The sequence below is a fragment of the Lissotriton vulgaris genome, unplaced genomic scaffold, assembly GCF_964263255.1.
Source record: "Lissotriton vulgaris unplaced genomic scaffold, aLisVul1.2 SCAFFOLD_520, whole genome shotgun sequence".
NCBI lineage: Eukaryota > Metazoa > Chordata > Amphibia > Caudata > Salamandridae > Lissotriton > Lissotriton vulgaris.
The window spans coordinates 313685-325357 of record NW_028255828.1 but is presented as its reverse complement, the minus strand read 5'-3'; positions in this window follow the sequence as shown (position 1 = coordinate 325357).

Genomic DNA, 11673 nt, shown 5'->3' with positions numbered 1-11673 from the left:
CCTTGGTGGAACCTGCTGTGTTGACCGACCATCAAGAGGTTCTGACTGCGGAGAAAGGCCGTGCTGTGACACCTGACAGATCTGAGGAGTTCTTCCCGGACCAGACAATCCCTGGAGCAACGAGATATAATTTGAGACCGAGAAAGTAGTCTGCAGTGCTTGTGAAAGTTGTCTGAGCATTCCCTGGGTTAGTGGAACAAAGAGCCGATGTGGCAAGGGGGGGGGATCAGCCCTGCATTAGAGTAGTGACACCCGTCTTGGCCCGTGGTGAAGAAATCAATGGCTGCCCAGGGGTAAGAGCTCTGACAACTACTTTAGTTTCAGGAAGAATTGTTTTGTGCTTTGTTAAAATGGAAAGGAAGAAGATTTTTTGTGCTGCAGGGCTTATTGTTGTTCTGGTGATTGCAGCGACAATCGCATGGCCTGTTGAGGAGACAACTCCTGCTCGTGAGTTGTTTGTTGTTACTACACCGACACCTGAGGAGCATTATTTCTTCACGCTCCCGTATCAAGAATTGAAGCATCGACAATCCTACCTTAATAACACTTTTATTCAGATGCTACATCAGAGGTCCTCAAACTTTTGGATGCCGAGACCCCCCTGTCAACATTTTCAAGCGTAAGGACCCCCTCCTGACAAAAATTTCTAAACCTCTAGGTTATGAGGAAGGTGAGGACCAAATTATGTGACAGGTTTGACTAAATTGTGAGAGTAGAAAATGTAAATAATGTTCTGTGATGCTGCGTATTTTGGGGTAGCATTGCTTTATTATTTAGATTTTTTTTAAACACAGTAATACTGAGGAAAGATTTCACCCCATCAGTACCAGTTTATAACCCTTCCTTTGGTCTGAGGACTCTGTGCAGAGAAGGGTGAACCCCTTGCACTGGTAGGCCTTGCTGAGGCTTGCTTACTTCAAACTGAAAGAGCTTTTTTGATTGATTAACTAGTCTGTGAGTGAAGTGGTGTGTATCAGCAAGTGGGTAAATAGAAAGAATAAGCCAATGGTTGGATAAATGGATCAATGAGTGTCCAGATGAGTGATAGAGTACGTGAATGATGAATCACTGAGTGACAACCCGTAGGAAGGGATTCACTGGTGAAGTGGGTACAGGTAGGGGCAGTCAATAGAATGACCCACCTATTCCTTCATGTCTATATATGGGTCGCTACCTGAAGCTCTCCGCCTCGAATTTTCACTAGTCAGTTCCTATGCCAGAGGAATCAGCAATGTCATCAGATGGGCATGCAACCTCCTCCATGCGGAAGAAGGAAAGCTCCGATCCTTACTTAAAACAGAGACATTTGACCAAGGAACTCTGAAATATGTACTCTGTAGGAATGTCTCAACTGCTTATGAATTATCTAATGTTAATGTTAATTTGTTGTACTCCTGCACAGTTGAAGCTTTTCTTAAAAAACTTCACTCCAAGACTAAGCTTTGACCTTGACTTTCAGCATTGTGCCAAACTGTCACAATATAAAAAATATGCAGAAACTATGGTCTACAGGAAAACACAACAGTATATTTATTTTAACCTAAAGCATGGAGTTCGTAGAGCGATTATTTTGCTCCGGAATGAGATACTCCCACTAAAATCTTTGATTCACAAGTGGCTACTAAAAGAAAAATCTAGTAGTCTCTGTAACTTATGTAACAGAGGGGAGCAAGATCTGGAACATCTGTTGTTTACTTTCCCAAATGCATCAGTAGTAGAAGCAAGAAAAAGGTTTTTACAACCTATTTATATAAAATGTAGAATTAACTCTGTTCAGGACTTGATTTCGCTTTCCAAGGTACCGCCAAATGAATTTGTATGTTACGACTTATTGACATTTTTTAAATCCTCTTTAACTTTGTATTAGAATGAAAACTTTTATCATCTAACCACTTAAATTTTTATATTGTGTCAAATATTTTTGGTTCTCAGTCGAGAACTAAATGAAATTAACTTAAAACTTAGGTCGCTACCTGCAGTCCTTACTAATGCTACGAAGCCAAAACAGGCTTTCAGCCCATCATACTGACTGTGAAGGTAGGGCTCGACAAATGTACTCGCCCGCTTGCAAATGCGAGTGAATTTTGTGCAGGTCGAGTCAGTTTCAAGGTCTACTTAACTGGCCTGGCGAGTGCTATCTGGTAGGTGCAGTAGCATGTGGAAGGCTCTAGGCGGCAGCATTGCGGTGCGGTGCGCGGTGAAAGGTTTTAGGGGGCATCATGCATCATGCACGTACTGCCTATTGTTTGGGTGCCAGGGCCGTCAATCTTGTAGCGCGCGAAAGCACTACCATTGACGGCCCTGGCCTGCCCCCGCGCTGTACTGCTTAAAGTGCAGCAGTGACGTAGCACGCCACCACGCGCTCTCCTCGGTGGAGTCGGCTCTCGGGACAACGTGCAGGATGATTTGGCAGAGGTGAGTCCGTTTTGACAACGTTACATTTCTTTTCATCAAACGAGGCTGAGCTGAGCTGACTGATCCGTCATGTCTCACCCTCACAGGTCAGCCCCTGAGTCGTGATTGGCTGCATTATATGTTCACAGCTGATGCTGTGAGACTCAGCCCAGGCCGACCGCAAAACTTATCACAGTAGTGTCTTTTTGATTTCGCTGAGGGAACTAGTGACTGTCTGAGTAGGGCAGCTAGTGGCAGTTATTGTTCTTTGCGTGCTGCTGCCTGTGTGCGAGTTCACCGTGCCATTCTGCAAGACTTTTCAGTCCGTGAGTGTGATTCATGACTGACATGTTCTGCTTGATTTATTAATGTAATCTAGCAGCCTGTGCCTGCAAGTAGACATTCCCTTCTCACCTCGGGCTCGGTGCCGCTGCAGGGTGGGCTGAGTTGATTCACTGTAATGATTAGCAGCGCCACTTGTGCCGTCTGTAATGCGGCATGTAGTTCCTTGCATCAGTAATTAAATTAGACCGAGAGGGCATCTTCCCTCTTGCTGAGTGTTTTTCCGGCAACTCAGGTGCCCCCCCCTCCCCAGTGCCGATGGTAGTGACCTTACGGCCGCACAGCTTCTTCAGGCATTCTGAATACCAGAGAATAATTCTGAGTGGACGCTGGCATGCCCTGTGTGCCTCTCGAGCCGGTCGCCTGGACACACTCTCGTTGTCAATAATTCATCTATAATTCCAGGGAGGACGGTCTAGGCGCCTTCAGGCGCAATCTGTGACAGGAATGTTTTAAATGTCCTGCCGGCCCAGGCCCCCAAGAGTTATTGCTGCTCCCAGCGCCAAAGTTAAATAAGAACAACGCATCCGACTTTGACAAGTGCTTCTGCCCTGTCGTGGGGTGGAAGGTGGGCTTCTGCCTGGTCATGGTGGGTCCGTGAGCAGATGCTGTAAGAGTGTCTTTTAAAGGTAGGCGCCAGCACAGCTCTCAGACCAGCAGTGACATCACTGACTCCACCCCATCTATAAGCACTTTAAAACGTGTATTTGGTGTTGCCACTTGGGTAGCATAGCAACTTCCTTTATTTCGCTGTCTTCATTATTTATGTTATTTGACAACCTCTCTGGTTTTGGGTTATGCTTAACCGAGGCATTGCCTCGTCCACATTTGATTTGGTAATCTGTAATTACCTTAGTACGCTGCACTGAATTTTTTCCTTTGGTCTTAATAAGATTCGATATATTATATTGTGCATGTGAGTTGAAAATGAATGTCAATGTTGTAATGAATCTGAAAAGCGTTACGTGCAAATTGGCATTATATGCTGCATTATTGTGGAAGCAACGAATTAGATTGACATTGGTGCTGTAGTAAGTAGAACAGTTGCAATGTCAAGCAAGTCCTAACTGTGATCACTGTGTAGAGCAAAAAAAGCACTTTTTTGTGGATGCACATGTTCTGAAAACATGTACTCAATTGGCTCTCAACATGTGGGCAGAGCCATGCGATCAATTGTGGGTCGAGTGCATTGCTGTTAGTTCGAGTAGAAAAGTCTACTCACTCGACCTGCAGGTCAAGGGAGATTTTTTAGATTTGTCGAGCCCTGGAAGGGGATGTTAGAAACTAAGGATAATGAAGATTATTGGTAAGTAATTGGAGCATTATAGCATCTCCTTGTCCCGGTCATTTCTATTGAGGTATAGCAAAGCTTCTGCTGGCGCACAGTACAATAATTCCTCAGTCTTCACCAAGAAAAACAATCAACTTTAATAGCGAATAAAGATGCCAATATGCAGAAGCTTAATTATAACATAATTTAGTTCCCATAATTTGCGGTCTTCAGTACATTTGGTCCAAAATGTCCATCTTCTAACCCCGACCCAAAACAAAACAAAACAAAACAAGCAGATAATGATCACATAACTGGAACACACATTGTAGACACAGGAGAGGTGCACATCATATCATCCTGTAGAGACACATTTGGGAGCACACACCTCAAAGACTGTAAACAGAAAGGTGGTTATGTGCACAAACACACCTCCAGTTGAGAGGGTAGCTCACATACAGCTGGCAATAACCCAGTAACATTTGTCGTATTGTAACCGCAGCAGCTAAGCTCAACCAGGATTTGGCTACAAGGCACAGTGCACAGCTGGGGGTTTAGCTAAGTGTACTAGGCAGAGGACACAGAGGGTACCATGAAAGTACACACACATAGAAAGAAGCATGTAGCCAGCTGGATCTGGGAGTGTACAAAGGGAAGACACCATGGGCATGACACCCCAGAAGTAGAAGTACTAGTTTGATGGACAAACTGGGGGTACCCAAACACAGCTGCAACACCCAATGTTTCCTGAGTGGGCTGATGTAAAATGTGAATTACTTCTTACTGTAGTTAGTAAGCAGAACCCTGAAGTGTGCTTTTGTGCAACAGCACTGCCAAATGCTGCCTTGAAGCACAGCACATTCAAAAGAAACAATTGATGGACGGAATGCTGGACAATGTAAACATTCAACTCCAGTCACAAGGATCTGCGCTAAATCGATCATTTATTTGCTCACCACCTCAGTTTGGACCCATCCATATGCAAATCAGTCTTGACCCTGCTCCTTGTGGGAACAGTTCAGCCCAAACTGCCAAGCCAGGTCCTCCCTGGATCGGAAACAAGCAGCCTGGGAGCGGTTTCAGGGCATCCCCCTTCATCAGCCATGTTAGCTTGACTCCAGTGCGGTAGTGAGCACAGGACCCACGTCTGGGCATACCCTTCCCACTTAGGGCGACATATGCAAAAGAAACAATTGATGGACAGGATGCTGGACAATGCAAACATTCACCCTAAGTCACAAGGATCTGAGTTAAAGCCATCATTCTTTTGTTCACCACACGACCCCAATTTGGACCCAGCCATATGAAAATCAGTCTTGACCCTGTTCATTGTGGGAACAGTCCAGCCTGAACTGCCAAGCCAGCTCCTCCCTGGACCGGAAACAAGCATCCTATGACCAGTTTCAGGGTATCACCCTTCATCAGCCAGGCTAGCTTGAATCCAGTGGTGTAGTGAGCACAGGACCCGCATCTGAGCATACCCTTGCTCAGACTCTGGACTGTTCCCATGAGGCACAGGGTCAAGACTGATTTGCATATGGCTGGGTTCAATCTGGGGTGGTGTAGTGGGCAAAAGATCAATGGATTTAACCCAGATCTCTTGACTTGGGGAGAGTGTTTGAATCATTCAGCATTCCGTCCATCATTTGTTGCAGTTACACTTTTCGTCCTAAGTGGGGCGGTTATGCCCAGACATGGGTCCTTTGCTCGCTGTGCCGCTAAATTCAAACTGGCCTGGCTGATGATGGGTGACATACCAGGAAACTGGTCCCAGGATGCTTGTTTCCGTCCCAGGGAGGACCTAGCTTGGCAGTTCGGTCTGGACTGGTCCCATGAGGCACAGGGTCAAGACTGATTTTCATATGGCTGGGTCCAACCTGGGGTGGTGTAGTGGGAAAAAGAAGATGGATTTAACCCAGATCTATTGACTGGGGGTCTACTGACGCCGACCCTGGGGGTGCTACGCTAGTGGACGGTGAGGGGCACCTTTTGCGGAGCAGCTGGGACTCCTGCGCCGCAGCAGAGGGAGCCTGGGATTGTCCCGGAGTGGGCGAATGGACCCTTGACTGGCCCTAGGGCGCCATCTTACATACCGCGACAGAGACGTCCCCAGGCGCGGGACCCTGCAGGCTGCCTCTCCCTTGCGGGCTACTTCTCCCGGCCCGGCAGGCCTTCTGTCGGAGCTAACAGGTCACAGCGGTGCCCAGATCTCTGTGGGGAACGAGGTAGACATCCCCAACAGTGTGCTTGGGTCCATTGTTTTCATGGGACTGTTGCGGTGGTGGCTGCCATCTTGTATGAGCCGACTGTGAGGAGCCCGCGCTTGTGAGTAGCTGAGGCGGGGAGAGGCGTGCGGCACTGGGGAAACGTTGTGGGCTCTGTTAAGGGCCCCAGGGGTGAACACTACAACTGCCCTGGGAAGCTCCTTGGCCTCCTGAGTGGCCGGGAACATCGCCCTGGGCTCCACCCCCCCTGGTGCCGGCGTAGGACGGGTGGAGGAATTGGAGGCCCACTGGAGATAGACTGGTCTGGTGGTTGCGCCCTCCTTGGATATCCTCCCGTGGAACCCCAATAACACGGACACGCAGCGCAGGTGAGGAGTAAGCAGTGGGGACGGCTCTTGTCAACTCACCCCTCCACGTCCCCCCCCTTGTCCCCCGCACATGCTGCTCCTGGCTAGACATGTTGAGGACATGACTGAGCAGACAACGGGGGCCCTGATAATCGACCTTCCTGCCAGTGATACTCCCCCTGAGGGTGCTGGTGGGGCTGACTTCCTGCGCCCTCGCCCAGGACACCTGCACGGCCTGTGGCCTACACTTATCCGCTTGTTGGTTATAGGGGCGGATATGTCACACCAACTATAACATCGTTGAGACACGGATACTGCCCCTGCAGCTCTTGGGGCCCCCTCTGAATGGTCCCTCGCGTGCTGCCTCTTCTGCCTGGGCATTGCAGCTCCCAGGCAACCTACCCTGATACCACCTCGACAGTGTGCTGCATGCCCCTTACCACGGGAGGGATGGTGCAGTGAGCTAAAAAACGGTGATGGATCAAGCCCTGATCTGTTGACGGGGTACGATTGTTCTGCTTAATTCAGATACTCTGTCCATCACCACCCCCTTTTCTGAATCGTTTTGTCCACCATAAGCGTGGAAGGGTATGCTCAGATGTGAGTCCCTTGCTCACTGCACCATCAGGATTCAAGCAAGCCGGGCCGAAGACGGCTGTAATGCCAGAAACCGGTCCCCGGAAGCTTGTTTCCTTCCCAGTATAAGAATTGGCTTGGTAGTTTGGTCTGCCCTGTTCCCATGATGCACTGGGCCAGGGTCAGACTAATTTGCATATAGCCAAGTTCTGAGCTGGGATGGTGCAGTGAGCTAAAAAACGGTGATGGATCAAGCCCTGATCTTTGGACTGGGTAAGAGTGGTCTGCTTAATTCAGACACTCTGTTCATCACCACCCCCTTTTCTGAATCATTTTTGTCCACCATAAGCGTGGAAGGGTATACTCAGATGTGAGTCCCTAGCTCATTGCACCTTCAGGATTCAAGCAAGCCGGGCCGAAGACGGCTGAAATGCCAGAAACCGGTCCCCGGTAGCTTGTTTCCTTCCCAGTATAAGAATTGGCTTGGTAGTTTGGTCTGCCCTGTTCCCATGATGCACTGGGCCAGGGTCAGACTAAGTTGCATATAGCCAGGTTCTGAGCTGGGATGGTGCAGTGAGCTAAAGAATGGTGATGGATCAAGCCCTGATCTGTTGACGGGGTACGAGTGTTCTGCTAAATTCAGATACTCTGTCCATCACCACCCCCTTTTCTGAATCCTTACCATGGGAGAGCGCAACAGGCTAGTGGAGACAACTGCAACCTGTTGGCTTTGGGTGGAGACAGACTGATCTGTATGGCCCCCGGCCTCTGAGACTGTCACCTTCCGGCTGGGCGCCTGAGTAGCTGAATGTGATCTCGCATTGATCTCGGCTCTGGACACCTTGATCCCCACTGGCCTTCTAGATAGCGCGCCACATGAACGGGCGGGGAGCCGTGGCGAGCCATACATGCGAGCGGTGACCTGGCCCACCTCATTTGGCACGCACCACTGTGTTGCTGCTGAGCCTGAAGCAACACACCCCAATCTCCATCAGCGAACATGAAGCAAGTGCACTTGACGCCCGGACCCACTATTGCACAACCCTTTGACCACCCAAGGGTTCCCACGGTTGTCGCTGTTGAAGGCCACACATCTACAAGGAATGACACGCACTAATGTGGGAAAAGACTCAGCGGCAGCCTGCAAAGACAATCCTGTTGCTGCGATGTGGGGCAAGACGGGTGCATCGGCCCCGGCGGAGGTGACTTCACAGACTGAAGTGGACGCGCCACCTTCTACGCAAGCTTTTATGGCTACCTTCATGTCAGAGCTTAAGAATGAAATAGGCTGTCTGCGCACTGAGGTCCATTCCTGTGTCCTGGAGCTTAAGAAGGGGTCACAGTCCTTGGTGAAAGATTGGACGGGCTGGAAAAGACCGTAGATGCCCGAACTGAAGGCCAGGAAAAACTCTGGCAGCGCCTGGTCACCTTGGAGGAACAGCTCATAGAGTTGCAACTGAAGCAGGAGGACCTGGAAAATGGGAGTCGCCGGAACACTCTCCACATCTGGGGAGCTCCTATCAGGGCTGAGGGGAATGACATCATGACCTACGTGGTCTCTGGCCCCACTGGCAGGCTGGGTGTACTCCCGGACATCCTACCCCGGGTCCATTTCTCCACAGAAAAGGAGGCTATACTCAGGTCGGGCGTGCCAAGCCAGACCTCTTCCACAATGGGATCAAGATTCAGATTTTCCAGGACCTCGCGCCTAACACCCTTCGAAGACGCCGAGATTTTAAACCTGTGACGGATAAATTGCGAAGCATAAACATCTCATACCAGTGGGGCCACCCGTTCGCTCTCATCTTCCAATGGGAATCCAAGCACCGGATGATAAGGTCCTATAAAGAGGCAGCACAACTTCTTCGCCTCTCCTCAACGTTGCCTGCCAGTCCTGCACTTCTCCCCACTCTCACACTGCCACCTGCCAGGCCATCATGGTCCACCATGCGCCGCCATAGACGCTCGCCGCCTTCCGATGAACACTCCACCTCACAAGCCAAGAACAATATCATTAAGTATGGGTGAATTTTGCAGATTTGCGGTCTGCGAAATCTCGCGAAATGGCAAAAAAATCTGTGAGTTCGCGAAAAAATTTGTGAACTCGCGGATTTGCACAAATTGGGTAAATGTATATTGCTTTTCCTACACTACAGCTGCGTAAAGGGCCAGAAGAGTTGTCTCCAGTGACCATGTGTGTCTGTACCTTTGCCACTGCGCCGATAGGCGCCGAGGTACCTCGAGTGAGCAGTCCATCCCAGTGGGGGAAAGGGCGAGAAGATGTTGAATACCCTAGTGTGTGTGGTGCAGGGCCAAACGGGCGGGGCTTCTATGCAAGTTCACATGCCTCTTGTTTATAAAGGGTCAGAGCAAGGCTGATCAGAGCAGCAGATGAGGAGAAAGCAGCCTCCTGGTCACAGGAAGAACACAGGGATTGCGCTCGAGAAACTTGTGGATGCAAAGACCTCCATCAAGGACTCTGTGCCTTTGCCACCGCGCCGATAGGCGCCGAGGTCCTCAAGTGAGCTGTCAATCACAGTGGGGGAAAGGGCGGAAAGATGTTGCAAAGCCTAGTGTGTGTGGTGTTGGGCCAAACGCACAAGTTACTACTTGTGTAACGATATATCTGTAAGAGACATTAGTTAGTGATAGATTCCTTACCTTAGAATATCCCCAGGCGTCAGACTGGATCCGGAAATTTTTGCGTAGCAATACCCCTGCGCGCTGGTAGGCGTCGTCTGCGGCTCCGCGTCCGTCGTCGGCGTCGTGAGCGCCGGGATGACGTCATCGGAGTATATAGACGGCGCCCATGCGCGCTGACGTCAGTTCTGATAACACAGCTTTTCCGCGCCAGATACGCAGAGCCATGATAGAACCAACACTGGTGCCATTGAAACTAGGGCCCTGAAAGGGGATGACCTTAACCCTAAATATCGGTTCGCAGAACGGGGAGGATGGGAGGGCGGTAAGGAATCTATCACTAACTAATGTCTCTTACAGATATATCGTTACACAAGTAGTAACTTGTGCATCTGAAAGAGACACGTTAGTGATAGATTCCTTACCTTAGAATAGATACCCCAGCAATACCAACCCCGGTGGTGGGTCTGCGAACCAATATCACACCAGAAAGTCCTGGAGGACGGAACGGCCAAAGAAGCCATCCCTCCGGACTTGACTGTCCAGGCAGTAGTGTCTAGCGAACGTGTGCAGCGAGGCCCACGTGGCTGCCTGACAGATGTCCTGCAGGGGGACACCGCGGCCCAGGGCAGTTGTCGTTGCCGTGGCCCCAGTGGAGTGAGCCCGCAATCCAGCCGGGGGCTCCTTCCTCGCCATGGAGTAGCATGCTTGGATGCACAAGATGATCCACCTGGAGATGGTCCTCTTGTGTACAGCCTTTCCCTTCTTCGCGCCCACGTAACCAACGAAGAGTTGGTCATCCACCCGGAATTGGCGAGTGCGGTCCAGGTAGTAGGAGAGCGCACGTTTTGGATCCAGACGGTGGAGCCTCTCTTCCTCTTTCGAGGGATGCGGAGGCGGAAAGAAGGTGGGCAAGGTGATGGACTGCCCGATGTGGAAGGCCGTGACAACCTTGGGCAGAAAGGAAGGTCGTGTACGCAACACCACCTTATCAGGATGAACAGACAGGAAAGGCGGAGAAGAAGAAAGAGCCTGGAGCTCACTCACCCTCCTGGCAGAGGTGATGGCAACCAGGAAGGCCGTCTTCAGCGTAAGGAGACGAAGAGGACAGTTATGAAGTGGCTCAAAGGGAGCACACATCAGATAGGTGAGAACAAGGTTCAAGTCCCACTGGGGCATCACGAAGGGAACAGGAGGGAACATGTGTGTGATGCCCTTCAGAAATCTACTCACTATAGGGGACTTGAACAAAGAAGGCTGATCTGGTAGCCTCAAGAAGGCAGAAAGAGCAGAAAGGTACCCTTTAAGAGTGCCCAGAGCAGAGCCCTGCTGGGCAAGGGAAAGAAGAAAGAGCAGCACTTCCGAAAGGGGTGCAGAGAGGGGATCCACAGCCTTTGCTGCGCACCATGCCACAAATCTATTCCACCGGCAGGCGTATACCGACTTAGTGGAGGGACGCCTGGCTGCCAGAATGATGTCACAGACTTCGGGAGGCAAGTCAAATGGCCTCAACTGCCGCCGCTCAATCTCCAAGCTTGTAGGTGGAGACTGGACAGGTTCGGGTGCAGGACCGTCCCCTGCTGCTGCGACAGAAGGTCCTCCCGAAGAGGCAGACGAATCGGGGGATCGACTGACATGCTGAGTAGCTCAAGATACCAGTATCTTCGAGCCCAGTCCGGAGCCACAAGGATAACTTGGGCCCGGTCGTGCCTGATCTTCTTCAGCACTCTGGGCAGAAGTGGTATAGGCGGAAAGGCGTACAACAGGCCGCAGCTCCACTCGCGACGAAAAGCGTCTCCGAGCGAGTGCCGCCTTGGAAACTCCAACGCGCAGAACTGCTGACATTGCGCGTTCTCTTCTGTGGCGAATAGATCTAACC